We start from the raw sequence: 17,746 nt of genomic DNA on the forward strand, positions 1-17,746 counted from the left end.
CAGGCTCTCTTGGGCGACTGCTTCGCTGCTGACCGCGGCTGCGGCCCTTGCTCGGCTTGGGCGGCTCGGATCTGCTGCAGTCTCATTGCGAGCTCTGCTTGCTCGGCTCGATGGGTCTGTTCTCTCAGAAGGTTGGCTTGCTCATCAAAGAGTTGGTCCAAGGCGGCTAGATAAGTAGCCACTTGGTATAGAGGGCCTTCTTCATGGCGACATCGTTCCAGACTTCTCATGCGTGCTTCCCAAACTAGGGTTCTGACGGCCGGTGGGAAGAACCTCACTGGTGCAGCGGCGAGGTGTCCTTCAAAAATCCGGCATAAATAACGGAGTGCTTTTCTAACGGTCAAAGGGTAGGTGTCCTGGTGCCTAAACCCTGTGGCAGTCACTCGCCACGGCTGGATGTCGGGGTAGCGGTTGCTCCTGGCGATGACCAGGATCACCCTGCAGCGGAGGGTACCATGGTGTTCGTACTCTCTGCTGTAGTACCTTGGGCGTTCCGTAACGCCAAGGCTTTCCAGGGCGTTGATCAAAAGGCTGGGAAAGCCAGGTGCTGCTTGGCAATCGCCCTGGTCCATCCTTCCTCAGCCATCTAAAATAAGGACAGGGTAAACAATCTAGCACAGGTACAAAAGGAAGTAGATAACATTTATTATTGCAACATGGGGGTACAGTTTCCATGGATACATGGTTATTAGGGTAGGGTTCTGGCTTGGAGTGCTACTCCTATCATGGGGATTCTTCCCCGATTCTGATAGGGCGCTTCTTTATTGGGAGGCACCGATCCATCACCTCATCTTCGGTCTGAGTACCTTTATCCCAATGGGTTTCCTCGGGTTCCTCTTCTTCCTCTATCCATCCACTTATTTCTCTACGATTTTCGTATTCCTGCATCTGGGCTTGGAGGGCGGCTAAGGAATACTCAGCGCGTGCGGCTCTTATCTATTGTTCTTCCAGTTCGTGGGTTGCCTTTTCTGCCCTATGGATTAGCTGCTTCAGTTGTGCCGCCTGTTCGCGGTAGAGTTCATCCAAGCCGGTAAGGTAGATGGATAGGTGGGAGACCGTATCTTCTAGGTCTTCTTCTTCTCTTCCGAGTCCTCTCATCCGGGCAATCCAAGTGCGTCCTCTTCCTTCAGTAGGTGGGAAAAATCCCATAGGGGTCCACTGAAGATGGTGCTTGTAGATCACACGCAGTCGTCGCAGGGCTTTACGGGCGGCCTTTCGGTAGGTGTCAGGGAAGCGAAAGCCAGAGGTGGAGATGAATCAGGGGTCCACATCAGGGTAGCGGGTGCTTTTTCCCACAAAGATCATCATGTCGCACTGAAGGGTGCCCTTGGAGGTGTATTCTCGGTAGGCATACTCTGGTGGTTCCATAACTCCGATGCGTTCCAGGCTGAGTATTAATAGCTTAGGAAGGCCGGGCTCTGCGTGGCAGATTCCGTCAACCCATCCATTGGCAGCCATCTGGAACAGGGCAAGGACCAGTGGTGAGTGTTTGTGCAAGAAAAGAGCTATGTTAGAACAAGTCCTAGGCCTAAAAAGGGGTCTCGCTCCTAGGGTCACGTCCTACGGCCAGCCTACGGCTCTGATACCACCTGAACCGTCCCCCCATCAGGGTAGACTTAAAAGTGATGCTTTATCAGTCCCAAAGGCTGATAACACTTTTATTACATCAGATGGTACATCACCGTACAGCTCTACGTGGTAATGGGCAGTGAAGCGCCACTATCGCGAGGATTACAACTAAAACCCACACTACTACACTAGCTACGAAAAGAGGGTCATCAGAGTCTTGTGCCATGCGGAACTCCAGCGGTGGCCCTAACCACAGGCAAGACTGGGTGGAGGACGAAACCCTACTCGACGTCTTCGGGGATGTAGTCTGGATCTTCCACTGTAAAAGTAAGAATGGGGTGAGTACAAACGTACTCAGCAAGTCCAATCACACCCACGGAGGGGGTATAACAGAATTAAATGCACAGGATAATCCAAGGATAAAGTTATGGTTTATTTGCGGAAAACTCGGGTGTATGCAAGGGTTCGTTTAAAACATTTCCAAAACAAGTTTTCTAGTACCAAGGAGCACATGATGTTGATCCACACAGGATCCAAGTTTTAAGCTGCTACCGGACTCCCCGTCCGCCGTAGCACACGGCACAACTGCCGGACTCTTTCCAAACAACTCAAACCAGCCCAACCATTCCCTGAGAGAAACACTAGTTATGTGACCACACCATAACTTGCCCAATACCGTGGGCACGGCTATTCGAATAGATTTTGACTCTGCAGAGGTGTGCAACTTTACCCACAGGTGGGGTACCACAGCACGATCACCTTAGTGTCGGTGCAGATCCCAACAAAGTCATCACCCACCTTAGCTAGACCTGACTAGCCACCACGGGATCCATCAAGGGGTCATTCGACCTATCTCCGAGGTTTAAGCGGGGCATAAGTCACACAGAGCTTTATCCCTTCTCCTTGATCACCCGTTGCTCTCAGCTCTCCTGATGGCTATCAGACTAACTAGTGGGATTTATGCTAAGCCGTTGCCCATACAACGGTCAAGTGGTTTGCACGATAGGAAGCTAGGTGAGATGACACATCAACTCGGTCCTTAGGGGTGACAAGATGGATATCTCCCTTCCTCGCTCAACCACCTAGGTACGAGCACACCAACGGCAAGTCACACAGAAATGCCATCCATCCCGTCTGACTCATCTGTCAAAACTACATTTTATCCCTTCCCACACACACACATTTTCTTTATAAAACCAGGTGGTCAAGGTATGGTTATCACAAACAAAGGTGGCTATCCTACCATGTTTTTAGCAAGCAAAACCATGTAATTTTATAAAACAGGCCACTAGGTTGTGTTTATAAAACTAGGACAGAAACATGCATCAAAGGGCGGGATTGAACTTGCCATCATCAAATCCTTGCGGGAGGTCCTGACCGAAGCACTGTCCCTCGGGTTCGGGGTCACAGAACTGGTCCTCGTTCGCTTGGTCACAGTCGGGACCTTCCTCGTTCACTCCGTGTCCTACGACGCAAACAACCAGGCACACAATCAAGCGAAAGAACTAAAAGCTTTTATCGTTGAGCTTGAATCGGAAATAATTTAGTTATGGAGATAGGAGTAATATTTTTGGGTGGTTTCTTAATGGCTTGGTTAGAACTATACTAAAAAGGGCATGGTAAAGTTTCGGGTCGATCGGAGGTCGTTTGGCGCATAAAATGATGAGTTAAAAAGGGGTTCAGGGGTTAAACAAGGGTCCAGGGGCTCATTTGTAAATGGTTATGGGACGGAAAAGGACTTGGTTATAAATTTCAGAAACATTTGGGGCATAACAGAAAGGTGCAAGGGTTTATTTGATATTAGATTTGTATGGCGAAGGGTGTATTTCAGATTATCAGACAGGACAGGGTTTCTTTTGCAAAAGGATGTAAAGGGGTGGAAGGGCTCTTGAGGGAATAGAGGAAAGGGGAGGTCCTAGGGGCAAATTTCCCCTTTCTTCTTCCTCCATCGGCAGAAAATAGAGGGGGGGTGGAGGTCCGGCGCCCGGCCGATTCCGGCGGCCCGGGGTTAAGGGCAAAAGGGAGAGAGAGGGAAGGGGATTCCATCCCCGGCCTCACCTTGGACCGAGGTGGACCGAGGGGGCGTGCCCACGGGAGCAGGAGGCGGCGGCGCTAGGCGGCTCGGCGTGGCGGCGTTGGGGCTAGGAAGGCGGCGGGCGGTGGCTGTGGAGGCCGTGGGGGAAGGGTGAGCAGGGCGGGGGCCTATTTATAGGCGGGATGAGGCGGTGGGGAGGCCGGGGGTAGGTGGAGGCCGGCGAGCGGCACGGAGCGCCATTAATGGCACTCGGCCGTTCGCTTGCGTCGTGACGCGGCGTGCGGCGAGGGCGTGGGCGTCGAGGCGTCGTCGAGCACGTGGGGGAGGGACGCGGTGCGAGCTCAGGGCGGGACGCAGCAGGGGGAACAGTGGCGGGCGGCGCGGCCTTGCGCGAGGAAGGGCGCGCGCGTGCGCGCACGGCGCAGCGAGGCGCGGGCCAGAGCGGGGGTGCGAGCGGCGGGCGGCACGGCGCGGCGCGCGGTGCACGCGCGGGGCGTGCGCGTGGGTGCGGGCAGCCGGGCACAGGGGCGCGTGTGCGCGCGAGGGGGGGGTGTTCGGGAGCAGAGGAAGGGGAGAGGAGAAGGGAGGAGGAAAAAGGAAAGAAAAGGGAGGGAAAGAAATGGAAAAAGAAAAGGGGAGGAAAAGAGAAGGAGAAAGAAAAGAAAATGGGGAAAAAGAAAAGGGGAGCAAAAAGGGAAAGAAAAGGTGACGCGCGTCGGCGATTTTCGCGGCGGTGACCGCGGCTGGTCGGCCACGTGCGCGCGACATTCGCGCACTGCGCGAGGAGAAAAAGAATCGCGTCGACGCTGATCGCGGAAAGGCGGTCGCGCGTGGTCGTCGGACCGCCGAGCGATGCGGGGTGGGACAGTGGTCAAGCTCGGTGTCGGTCGGATGGGGTTAGGGCTTGGGTTTTGATGACGAACAGTTTTTAAATGAAACACTCTAGCGCGTGATTTAATTTGGTGAATTTTCAGGGCGTCACAAGGGAGGGACTTGATGACCACCTGGAGTACGCGCTCATGAACCACCGCTTCGACAACTTCAACCAGCTGGTTGACGTTGCCCTCAACACCGAGCGCAAGCGCCGGGAGATTGAGGACAAGAAGAGGAAGATGGCTCCTGCTGCGTTGGGTAGCAACACCTGGCCTCGGTATCAGTACCCGCAGCAGCAGCAGCAGCACCAGAGGCAGGTCCAGTAGTACCAGCAGCGCCAGCAGCAGTACCCGCCTCGTACTCAGCAGCAGCAGCAGGCGGGACAGGGCCAGAGGCTTCCAGCGCCTCCGGCACCCTCTGCTCCACCAGCTCCGCGGCAGGGAGTGCCCACTCCTCCTGCCGGGTAGCAGGCTCCAGCACTCCCACGGGTGTGCTTCCACTGTGGCGAGCCGGGACACTACGCCAATGTCTGTCCTCGGAAGGCGCAGGCAGGACAGCAGGGGCGCCCAGCTCAGCCCAAGGCCCCATCCCAGGGCAGGGTGAACCACGTGATGGCTGAGTCAGCGGCTGAGGCTCCCAACGTGGTTATTGGTACGTTCATGGTCAATACTCACCCTGCTACAGTGCTTTTCAATACTGGTACTACGCATTCCTTCATTACTCGGTCTTTCGTTGAGCATCATGGCATTCATACTAGCACATTAAAGAGGGACATGTTAGTATCTTCACCGGGAGGGCAGTTGAGGTCTCATATCTTTTGTCCCAGAGTCAGTGTTGTCATAAGGGGGGTAGAGTTCAGTGCCAATCTCATGGTGCTAGACACCAAGGGTATCGATGTGATCTTGGGAATGGAAACCCTTGTTAGATGGGGTGTCAAGATTGATTGTGCTCAGAGGACTGTCCACTTGTCAGCCCCAGATGGACAGGAGGTCACAGTCAGTGCTTCGGAGCCTTCTGGAATTCTTTGTCAGATGGAGGCTAGACCCACGGATGGTATTCGCGTGGTGTCTGAATTCCCGGAGGTCTTTCCGGATGACTTGCCAGGTATGCCGCCTGATCGTGACATTGAGTTTTCTATTGATCTCTTGCCTGGCACAGCTCCGATTGCTAAGCGGCCCTACCGTATGGCACTCGTTGAGCATGAGGAAGTTAAGAAGACCATCGACGAGTTGCTAGCCAAGGGCTATATCCGTTGTAGCTTCTCTCCATGGGCTTTTCCTGTGTTGCTTGCAGAGAAGAAGGATGGTGCGAAGAGAATGTGCGTCGATTATCGGGATCTGAATGCAGTCACCATCAAGAACAAGCATCCGTTGCCTCGCATCGAGGATCTTTTTGATCAGCTTCAGGGTGCTTGTGTGTTCTCGAAGATTGATCTGCGTTCGGATTATCACCAGCTGAAGATTCGCCCTGAGGATATCCAGAAGACGGCATTCACCTGCAAGTATGGGCTATATGAGTATACGGTCATGTCCTTTGGCTTGACCAATGCTCCGGCTTTCTTCATGCATCTGATGAACAAGGTTTTCATGGATTATCTGGACACCTTTGTGGTGATATTTATTGATGATATCCTGATATATTCCAAGTCAGAAGCAGAGCATGAGAAGCATCTGAGGCTCGTGTTGCAGAGGCTCAGAGAGCACAAGCTGTATGCCAAGCTCAGCAAGTGCGAATTCTGGATTGACGAGGTTCCATTCCTCGGTCATGTCATCTCCAAGGGAGATATTGCTGTGGACCCCGGAAAGGTGAAGGATGTGCTTGATTGGGTGGTACCGCAGACAGTGAAGGAAGTCCGCTCTTTTCTGGGCTTAGCAGGTTATTATCGGAGGTTCATTGAGAATTTCTCCAAGATTGCGAAGCCTTTGACTTCCTTGCTAGAGAAGGGTGTGGATTTCTACTGGACTGATGAGCGTCAGAAGGCCTTCGAGGAGCTAAAGAAGATGTTGACTACGGCGCCAATCCTTACTCTGCCAGACCAGAGCAAGAGGTTCACAGTGTATTGTGATGCTTCGAGGGATGGTCTTGGTTGCGTTCTGATGCAGGAAGGCAGAGTGATAGCTTATGCGTCACGGCAGTTACGCCGGCATGAGCTAAATTATCCCACTCATGATCTAGAGTTAGCCGCAGTTGTGCATGCCCTGAAGATATGGAGGCATTACTTGTTTGGGCAAAGGTGTGACATTTACACCGATCACAAGAGCCTCAAGTATATTTTCACTCAGAGAGAGCTGAACATGTGGCAGAGAAGATGGTTAGAGCTAGTCAAGGATTATGACCTGGAGATTCACTATCATCCGGGTAAGGCCAATGCTGTAGCAGATGCTTTGAGTAGGAAGAGCTATGTTAACATGGCCGTGGCTTTCCAGATGCCTCAGGAGTTATGCGAGGAGTTTGAGCAGTTGAGTCTGGATTTCTTGCATCACACCTCGGGTACATCATTCGAGGCGGAACCCACTCTAGAGGCGGAGATCAGGCAGCATCAGAAAGATGATAAGAAGCTGCAGGAGATTCGTGAGCTGCTTAAGATTGGTAAAGCCCCTCATTTCAGAGAGGATGATCAGGGTACCTTGTGGTACAAGGGTTGGATATGTGTACCGGATGTAGGAGATCTCAAGAAGCTGATCTTAAGTGAGGCTCATGATACGGCGTATTCCATTCATCCGGGCAGCATAAAGATGTATTATGACCTGAAGGAACAATTCTGGTGGTATGGGATGAAGCGTTCCATTGTGGAGTACGTGGCTATCTGTGACACTTGTCAGCGTGTCAAGGCAGAGCATCAGAGGCCAGCAGGGTTATTGCAGCCGTTGAAGATTCCAGAGTGGAAATGGGAAGAGATCACCATGGACTTCATTGTGGGATTGTCTCGTACTCAGAAAGGGTACAACTCTATATGGGTGGTAGTGGACCGGTTGACGAAGGTTGCCCACTTCATTCCGGTGAACACTACTTACTCCGGCGCGAGACTCGCAGAGTTGTACATCTCCAGGATCGTCTGTCTGCATGGAGTTCCGAAGAAGATCATATCTGACAGAGGATCTCAGTTCACTTCACGGTTCTGGGAGCAGCTGCATGATTCGTTGGATACGAAGCTGCGCTTCAGTACCACCTACCATCCTCAGACAGATGGGCAAACAGAGAGAACCAACCAAGTGTTGGAGGATATGCTTCGAGCTTGTGCTATTCAGTATGGTACCAGCTGTGATAAGTGTCTGCCTTATGCAGAGTTTTCGTATAACAACAGTTATTAGGCCAGTCTGAAGAAGTCTCCTTTCGAGGCTTTGTACGGTCGGAAGTGCAGGACTCCGCTGTATTGGGATCAGATTGGTGAGAGGCAGGTATTTGGTCCGGATATTGTTGAGGAGGCAGAATAGCTGGTACAGCAGGTGCGAGAGAACCTGAGGGTTGCACAGACTCGTCAGAAGAGCTATGCGGATGTGCGTCGTCAAGATCTGACCTTTGAGGTGGGTGACCATGTGTACCTGAAGGTCTCACCGATGAGAGGAATCCGCAGGTTTAACATGAGAGGGAAGCTAGCCCCTCGATACATCGGTCCGTTCAGGGTTTTGGAACGGAAAGGAGAGGTGGCTTATCGTTTGGAGTTACCTCCCAGTCTCTCAGGAGTGCACGATGTGTTCCACGTGTCTTAGCTGAAGAAGTGTTTGAGGGTGCTAGGAGAGCAAGCACCGTTAGAAGGGTTGGGTGTACAGGAAGATCTGACCTACACCGAGCATCCGGTGAAGATTCTGGAGGCGTCTGAAAGAGTTACCAGAAACAAGAAGATCAAGATGTGCTATGTTCAGTGGAGTCATCACACAGAGGATGAGGCTACTTGGGAGCGAGAAGATGAGCTGAGGAAGACATATCCCGATCTCTTTGCTAGTTAGCCTATTCGAATCTCGGGACGAGATTCCTGTAAAGGGGGTAGGTTTGTAACACCCTAATGTAACTTTCCTCAATTGTAATGAATTTATTTGGGCTTAAATAAAATTTCCAGGGTTGTCTCTAATTTATCTTGCATTTAAAGTAATTTTATCACACAAGAAAATAAAATTTACTATAGGATCAACTTGTTTGTGCACTCATGCTGGAGCATTGCTTTATTTGTGTTGAGTGTATAGGGTTTGAATTCAAATTTATTTGAATTCAAATAGATTTGTTTGAATAGTTTGAGTGTAGAAAAGAAAAAGAAAAGAAGAAAAGGGAAGAAAAGGGAAAAGCAGCCCAAACTCTCCCTCTCTTCCCTTGGGCCAGCTCTCTCCCAGCAGCCCACTCCCCTCCCCTCTCCTCTCTTCTCTTTCTCTTGGGCCCTTTTCCCTCTCTCCCCTTTCTCCCCGTGTGGGCCAGCCCGAGGCCCAGCTCCTTCCCAGCCCGAGCTCCTTTCTCTCTTCCTTTCCCCTCTCTCGCGCCCACGTGCGCCCCCTCTTCCCCTTCTCTCCGACACCTGGGGCCCGCACGTCAGCTCCTCCCCTCTCCTCCCCTTTCCCCTCCCCTGTTTCTTCCCCGACGGCCGGCCGCCCGCCACTGCCCGTGGTCCCGCCCCGCCACGCCTCTGGGCCCTCCTTCCCGAGCCGCACGCTGGGCCCATCCCCCGCCTGAACCCTTCTAGAAGCTCAGCCGCGATCGGATGTGGTCAAGCCGCAACGCATCCGCGGGAGGCGCGGGGGCCGTTGCGTAAACGACCCGCACGCCGAGGACCGCCCCACCCTTCTTAGCCCGCAGCTCTTTCACGCTCTCCCTCATCCGCTACCGCATCGCCCAGCTACCCCCGTACCCCTGCGCCGCCGTGCCGCCGCTCGACCCAAGGGCAACGCCGCCGTCGACCGAGCTCCTGCGCCACCGCAACACCACCCCGGCGCCGCCAATCTTCGGCACCTAACCGTCATCGCAGCACCCCGGTGTGGTAAGGAGCACGCCGCGCCCATTTCCTGTCCCCTTCCCCCTCTGCGTGAGCACGTCCCCCTCATTACCGTGACCCCGTGCCGCCCTCCGCCGTGGGGAGCCCTGACCCGAGCCCTAATTAGCTTTCTTGAGCGCCTAGAAGTGTTCACCGCGTCGTGCTCTACCTCTAGGGCCAGACCCCGTCCAGAATGGAGGCCAGACGGCCGAGATCGGCCAACGCCGGCGAAGCGCCGCCGCGGGAGCCGAGCTCCGGCGACCCCCCGCCGCTCCAAGCGCCGTTGACCCGAGCCGTGGAATCCGAGCTGCCCGATCGGGATCCAGCGTTTCTAAATAAAACGTACCAGTTCGGCCTTGCCTTTTTGCTAAAGAACCCCTGCGCTTTTCAAGAATCAACCCACAGTCCTATGCCATTCAAAAGTATTTACGTTTTGATCCTGTTTCTTCTGTTCAGCCCCCTGTAGTTTTTCAAAATCAAACCCGCCGTCCAGCCCTAAGGTTTTAGCGTGTTAGACCCTACGTCTAACCTTTAATTACGCTTAGGCCCCTGGTTTTTGTGCAGAACCTCTTAGAACTTTTTGTTTTCTCGCAGAAAGGCCCCTGGACCTTGTTTTAGCCCTAGATTTCGCGTCTTCGCTCCGTTTTAGGCGATTTTCACGCTCACGCGATCGTTGTAATGCGTAGAATAGCTCTAGGCTAGTTTTGTGTGTTGTTCTATTGTATTGGTGTACTGTTTTCTTATAGTTTGCTTTTGTTTGTGCATGTGTGTAAGTGTGGACCATGCTTGATGATCGTGAGTAGACATCGAGCCTTCGGAGCAGTACCAGGAGCAGCCATCTTCCGAGCAGTTCGAGCAGCAGCCGGGGAGTACGAGGAAGGCAAGTATAATATGAATATCCTATCACTTTTAAATACAATTTCATACTGCATTTTAATATTGTATGCCTATAAGGACTTCCTAGCCACCTTATCCTTGATATAAATACCTTGGGTTGCATTTTGGTTAGTTGTGCTAGGTGCTGCGCTCTCACACCCCTCGGTCCTTTTTAATTAATTGGATTAATGGTTAGATGCAACTTAATTCTGAGAGTGGCCCTCTGTGCTGTGTGCTTGAGCGGCTCACGTCTCCTTAAAAGATGTTTTTGTTAGAAACATGGTTTAGGGGGCTAGCACGGTGCTTAGTGCTTGGTTGGCCACTCTCCATAAGGACCGGTTCATAGAGCGACAACCTGGGATAACCGCGCAACCACAAGACTGGAATGGGACAGTCTTGACTTACTAATTAGGTCATTTTGGTTCGGGAGTAACTTACCTGCGTGGGCAAGAGGGGTGGCAAGCTTCAATGGTCCCTGCTCCTCCGGCTTGGTCTGTGCTGTGTGTCTTGTACCCCCGGAGGTGGGCCCCATCGTCGCTGATCCAGAATCCTTAGCGGTTACACCTTACCAATGTGATCCTTTGTAACGGTCTCGTAGTGGGCTTACTAGCCATCTCACCTAAGGAAGTGTGATGAACAACTAGCATAGCTCACGACTTGTGGGTAAAGTTGTGCAACCTCTCGAGAGTGTAAAACTGATATACCAGCTGTGCTCACAGTCATGAGCGACCCAGATCCTCCGTCTGATTAGTGGGTTGTACCTTGGTTGTGTTGGCTTGGTTTTCAGTATTCTCATGATTAATTTTGATTAATTATTATGTAACTTGGGTTATGGTAATTCACCCACTTGTAGTAATTAGCTTTAATAAAAATTTGCCAAGATTAAAAGCTAATGCAGTTGAGTCAGCTAACCTTAGAGCCTCATAATTTGTGTTATACTTGTTGAGTACAAGTTGTGTACTCACACTTGCCATCTCTATTCTTCTGTTCTCTCTTGGATATCTTCGACTGCTGCTCAGTACCAGGCAACGTGGAGAACTACATCAGCGGACTCGACGATTTCTAGGCGTTGTCTCCCAGTTGACGTGTGGCGCCCTGCTCTTCATGTATTCATTTTACGCTTCCGCATTCCTTGAACCGATTCTTGATTCAGTTGTAATAAGATATTCATTTTATAATTTATACATTTTTATTCCTGACATGTGTTGTGATATCTTGATAATCTGTTGTATATATGCGTTACTTGATCTTGGCGCATATATGATTGCTCGATTTATGTTCTTATAAATCAGGTGTGACATGGTCGCACTCAGGGTAGTTTTGTTTCTGCCAAAAGCACGGCAGACCCGCGGCGATGCCCGCACTTGTTCCCAACAAGACCAATCCGTCCGTCCGGATCCTACCTAACTTGTGGAGCGTGCTCATATGAGGAGCAACTTCGAGTACTTCCAGAGTCGTTGCACTCGGAGTAATCTCGTTTTCCTACCTTAAGCATGGCAATTCCGCGACAATGCTCGCATTCTTTCCTAACAATTTTAGACCCGCCTGATCGGGTTGTGGATAACTTGTTAGATGAGTTCTTACTTGGAGCCATGGCTACCTTCAGGGTCGTTGCGCCCAGGGTAGTGTCTACTACTTAGCCTTCTTAGCCTGGATTCCAATTCAGCTAAGGCACACATACAAGTAGAGACATCATTGCAGTATTTATACAAGGGAATGATTACTTGTTCTTTACACCCTAATCCTGCATTACATTTTGAACTATACATTCTGATATAGGTTGGGCCTCTAGGAGGTATCTGTCAAACTGATTCTCGGTGCAGTCCGCCGCCATTCCTTGAGCAAATATTTCCAGCTGCGCGTTTGGCAGGAAGGACTTCACAATCGCGAGGGCGTTGTTGACGCATGTGACAGGAGCCTCGGAGAGGAATTGGAATATCTTCTTCGGGGCCTCGCGGAGCCGCTCTAGCAAGGGCCGAGGGTTTGCTTCGCCTTCCTCCGGTGGATCCACCATGTCCACCAGCTCCCGGGTGGCCCCCTTGAGGTCTTCGAGTTCTTCGCCCAGCATCTTGATTCGCTGAAGGCCGTCGACGAACTGTCGCTCAGTGTCGCCGATCACCTTCTGCAGCCTCTCAACGTCATCTGTACGGTGATAGAGCAGGTTCTTCACATCAGTAAGTAGCTCTTCTTTACTCATTAAGATTCTCCTAAGCTCTGTGGTGGAAAGCTTTTCAGAATCCATGATGAGTCGTACAGTGCAAGTACTCGAGGGAAGCAATGGCTCACCTTGGTGCGCTTTCTTTTGCTCCTTGAGCTGCTCCTGGTGCGCGTGCTTTTGTGCCTCGAGCTCCTTCTTCTATTCCTCGAGTTGTCGCTGGAGCTCGATGTTGACTTTCTCGAGATGCAAGTTCTCCGTCCTCTCATCGTCAACACGTCTTTTCAGGCCAGCAAGTTCTTCGCGGTCACTCACAAGGGTCTTCAGTTTTTCTGATTGTTTTTGGGAGTGGGCGATCACATCCTGCATAAGGAGGGAAATTCAGATAAGCAACTCGACATGGTCACCAGCAGAAAAGTACTCGGGTCTTACCATGGCAAAGTCATACGCCTTCTTGAAGTTCTCTATGTTGTCGTCTGTCAGCAGCGGGTCACTCGCCAGGTCGGCGGCAACAGCATCTCGATAAACCGACCCGAACAGGAGCAGCTCAACGGGTCTCTCTGAGGTTCCCACGGACTCTTTAGAAGGCGACCGCTGCGCACCTGCAATCACAAATATTCTCAGCACACAGCACGCGGGTCCCGGCAGCCAGCCGAGGCGGTCAGATGCTCACCTGTGCCATCCGTAGGAGCGGCATCGAGCGCCTCAACTTGTTCCCCGCCACCAGCTCCGGTTTTGACTTGTTGGAGCTCGGGAGGAGGCAAGTCGGGCAGCGTCGCGTCCGCCTCGGGGGCTGGCTCCACGAGCGTCAACTCTTCGGGGGCCGACGGCTCGGGGGCTGAAGCTGCCGTGATTGGCCCGCGCTTGAAGATTCTTCTCGGGTCGCTGACCCGAGGGCTAGGGTAGTCGAGGCCGGTGTTAACTAGAGGTCCGCGGCGCTTGCAGCTCTAACGACGTCGAATTCAGTCAATGCACAAGTCGAAAGATCAAATTATTTATTGTGCAACCAGAGGCAGACTTACAGTATAGATTCTTCTTGATGGCCCTTTTCATCCGCACGGCCTGTCGCGGTATTTCCGTTGCGGGCGGCGGGGTTTCACTAGCCAACGGTGCGATCCCCGCCACGGCAATGGTGACGGCTGCGGCGGCCGATGGAGCTATTTCTTCTTCTTCAGGCTCGGCCCGGGAGGAGGAGGCGGAAGGACTACAGGAGGACATTGTAAGCACGACACAATATCAACATATAGCAATACAACAAAGCAGTAAGTTCTTACTCGGCAGACTCGAGTTCCTGCACCTTTCGCTTGCGCACCAACCGACGGCCTTGCGGCACCAGCGGCAAAGCGCCGGTCAACTCCACGCCTAGCTCGGAGGAGTTGTCCTGACGCGCCTCTCCTTCAGCTCCCTCCTCCGCCTGGGAGCTCACATCCTCGGCGGACTCGCTGCTGCGCTGAGCTGCGGCAATGCGAGCCCTTTTTGCCTCAACAGCAACACTGGGGAGGAGGTGGTCCGGCCGGGGGATGTCGGGTCGCGGCGGATAGCTGCGGTACAGCTTGTGTGTCCCTGCAGAAGGTTCTCCAGTCAGCAATGGAGTAATAGAGGCTGATTTCAACAAAAAGTAGTCGAGTACTTACTGGTTTGGGCGGATTCCGCCCGGAGAATAATTTGGGCACGTAAGGCATGGCGTCCATGTCCAGCAACACCCACAGGGCTCGCTGGAGTGCGGCTTCGTCTGATAGTTCCTCTGCGCACATGCAAGAAGGAGCAGTGGAGCCTGTGTACTCGAATCCAAGCCGGTGGCGTTGTTGGATCGGCTGGACGCGGCGTTTGAAAAAGGAGAACATGACGGAAGCACCGGTCACTCCCTTCACCTTTTGTGCCTCTATGATGTCTAGCAATTCCCTGACTTGATCCATGTCTCCACTGGAAGGTTCAAGATTCCACTCCGGCCTCACTACAGGCTGTCTGTTTGATTTCGCTGGGAGTTGGGGAGCATGGTTCTCGATATAAAACCAGTGATTTTTCCACCCAGGAAGGTTGGAGGGGAATTTGTATGATAGATATTTGTCGCCGGCTTGCTGACGTAGTTGGATGCTAGCGCCCCCTGCAACGGAAAGGTTTTTTGATGTGGGCTGTGGTTTGATACGGAAGAGGAAGCGGAAAAGATCCCAGTGGGGTTCGATTCCGAGGAAAGCTTCGCAGAAATAGATAAAAATTGAAATGTGGCAGATGGAATTTGGGTTGAGGTGATGGAGCTCAAGCCCGTAGTAATACAGAAGGCCACGGAAGAAAGAACAAGAGGGGAGGGCCAATCCCCGTTCGGCAAAATGGAGAAATATGATGATTTCGTCAATATTTTCCATGGGGAAAGGTTCACGGTAAGAGGGGCGCCAGTTGACAAGGTTCTTCTCTTGCAGCAACCCCTCAGAAACTAGCTTCTTTAGATCGTTGAGGGAGCACTTACTGTGTATCCACTCCGCGGTCGACGGCTGCGCCTCCTTCTTCTTCCCTTCGATATCTGACTTCTTGGGCGCCATCTCCGATTCGCTTGCAACGAGATGCTCGGGGGCTGCGGGGAGAGGGGTGGGGAGATCGGATCGGGGGGATTTCTTTGGGGGGATGGCGGCGGCGCTTGGCTCTGATTGGGGATTTTGGTGGCTCTTGGCAAAATGCAAATTGAAAGCACAGTTTTTCTCACTGTTGCTGCTGGGTTAAATAACCAGCGGGGTGGGGAAAGTTATTGTTCCGAAGTTCAAGAGTTGTTTTTTGGGAATATTCCGAAGATGAGGGGTCATTTGGTGGACTGTTTGGATTAAGTATTCGATTAATCATTTTTTTAGGGCTAATTAGCCTGAAAAAAGGGGTTTTCCGGATTCATGATCTAATTTCCATCATTTGTATCATCATTTTGGTAATTTCTCAAGTTAGCCTGCATGCCACGGTTTTCGGATCCTTGTCTCCAAATTTGTGGGATTTTGGCTTCAAGGCACGGGGGCTGTGGGATACGTGGCATCGACTACTTATTTTTCAAATTTCTTTGAAGGATAAGGAGGATTACAGACTAATGGGACCCTCAGCCTGATTCTCCGATTCAACCTAAGGCTCGGGGGCTACTCCATATGGAGTGTGATTTTTCAAATCGCACATCGTGTTAAAAATAAAATTCGGGGCATGAGCACCTCATAGCTTCGATGCAGCCAAGCAAGTACTCGAAGAAGGACTTCAAGACGAAGCTTCAGAAGAAGTCGAAGACTGCTTCGAAAGTACTCGATAAGACTGTAGTACTCAGCTACGAAGAGCTCGGGGGCTTGTCAGACCCGGGGCCACGGGACTGGGTACATAACGTAGTTTAAAGAGGTCTAAGAGATTAATTCCATCTTATCTCTTATTCATCTTGTTTATCTCTTATTTATTCCGTTTAAATAGGAGATAAGGTTAACCGATACAGGGGGAATCTACTCGAGATATGTTCCGGTACGGTTCCTTAGCCGGTGTTGGTTAGTATCTTTGTAACCCTGCCCTCTCGGATATATAAGGGAGGACAGGGACCCCCCTCAAAACAGAAGATCTCCAGATCATTCTACATCAAAGGAATACAAACCACCATACAGGACGTAGGGTATTACGCACCTTGCGGCCCGAACCTGTCTAAATCTTGTGTTCCTTGCACCTTCGAGTTCTTAATCTCGGCGTCTCCTCACCCAAAACTTACCACCTTGGGTATATCCTTCGGTGGGCAGCCGGTTAAACACCGACAGAGACATGCGCCTAGTACTCCTCGAAATCTTCAGAGAACTCTGGACAATTATCTTATTCTGAGCAGCATTGGTTTTAATAAAGCAAGTTTGAGTACACTTATGCTTGGTACTCAGGAAGTGGACCAAATTATATGACATGCAAGGTCAAAATCAAGGAAAAGCTAACATGGTTTGACTGCGATAAGCATTTTTAGTTGATCAAGTTTTATTTAGCAAGCATTAACTAAATGTAAGTATATACCAACCCTTAAATAAATAAAAGATATAAGATAACAACAATAAATAAAGAACATCAATTTAGATCATCTTTAAGTTCAATTATCATGTGAGGGTCCAAGCCGCTATTAACCGTGAGCACGGCTGATATATCAGTTTTCACTGTGCAGAGGTTGTACACTTTACCCACAACTCGTGTTTCCCTTAATGCTTGGGTTTGCAAAGCCCTTAAACACTTTCAAGGTGAGTGGCAGGGATTCACTACGAGGCCTTTACAAAGATTCCCTAACCTACAACGGTCCGCGAAGGTTTCAAGCCGCAGTGGTCAAAACCCTCCCTAATGAGGAAGATGCCTTAACCAGGATCATATCTACGCCTCAAGAGGACCGAGCTATACCCCATCAACGCACTCCCCTCTTGCCCTTTCGGTAAGACCATTACAAGCTAAAGTTTCTAATTTATTAGCTAAGACCAGAGCCATGTAGTATTACGGTTGCACTGTCTTCCTGGATGGTTCTCCATGTTCCAATTAATGCAATGATCTTAATTATCACCATAAAGGTATTCCAGAACATGAGTACAACTATTGTAGCATGATTTTCAGGTTATCCAACCAAAGTCTAAGTAAAAGCAACTAGCGTAGCTACAACATAAATATAATAACCTAGGTTTAATCAAGGAAGTTCAAAAGAAACTAGGCACATCCTTAGTTTGGGATCCATCATATTCTAGAAACATGCATGCATATAAAGTAAATATGTGTATTTAGAAAGTTATTAGGACCGGAATATGATCAAGGACCACTTGCCTTCGTCAAAGTATTGCTGCTGCTTAGGAACGTCTTCACAGCCTTGCTCTTGCGGACCCTCGAACTGTGCATCGTCTATCGTAACACACAAGTACATACAAATAAACAAGTACAATAAATAAGGAACAGTACACCAAATAATATAAACAGAGCAAAATAACATTATAAATATACTGTATACGTCATAAGGGTCGCGTGAGCGCGAGAATCGATGAAAATGGAGTTAAAACGGAGAAGTTATGGTTAAAACATGATTCCAGGGGCTTATTTGTAAAAGATTTGAATCTAGAAGGGCTCTGAACAAAGAAACCGAGTGCTAGAATATAATTAAACCTTAAATCTAGGGTTTAGATTAAAAAATACAGGGGCTAGGGATGGAAGGCTCTATTTTAGAAAAGGATAGGGGCCTAATCAGAAGAAAAAAGATCTATTCATGAATACTTTTGAACTGCCGTGGACTATGGGTTGATTTTGATAGAACTCAGGGGCTAAAGTGCAA

Source organism: Panicum hallii, chromosome 1, assembly GCF_002211085.1.
Source record: "Panicum hallii strain FIL2 chromosome 1, PHallii_v3.1, whole genome shotgun sequence".
NCBI lineage: Eukaryota > Viridiplantae > Streptophyta > Magnoliopsida > Poales > Poaceae > Panicum > Panicum hallii.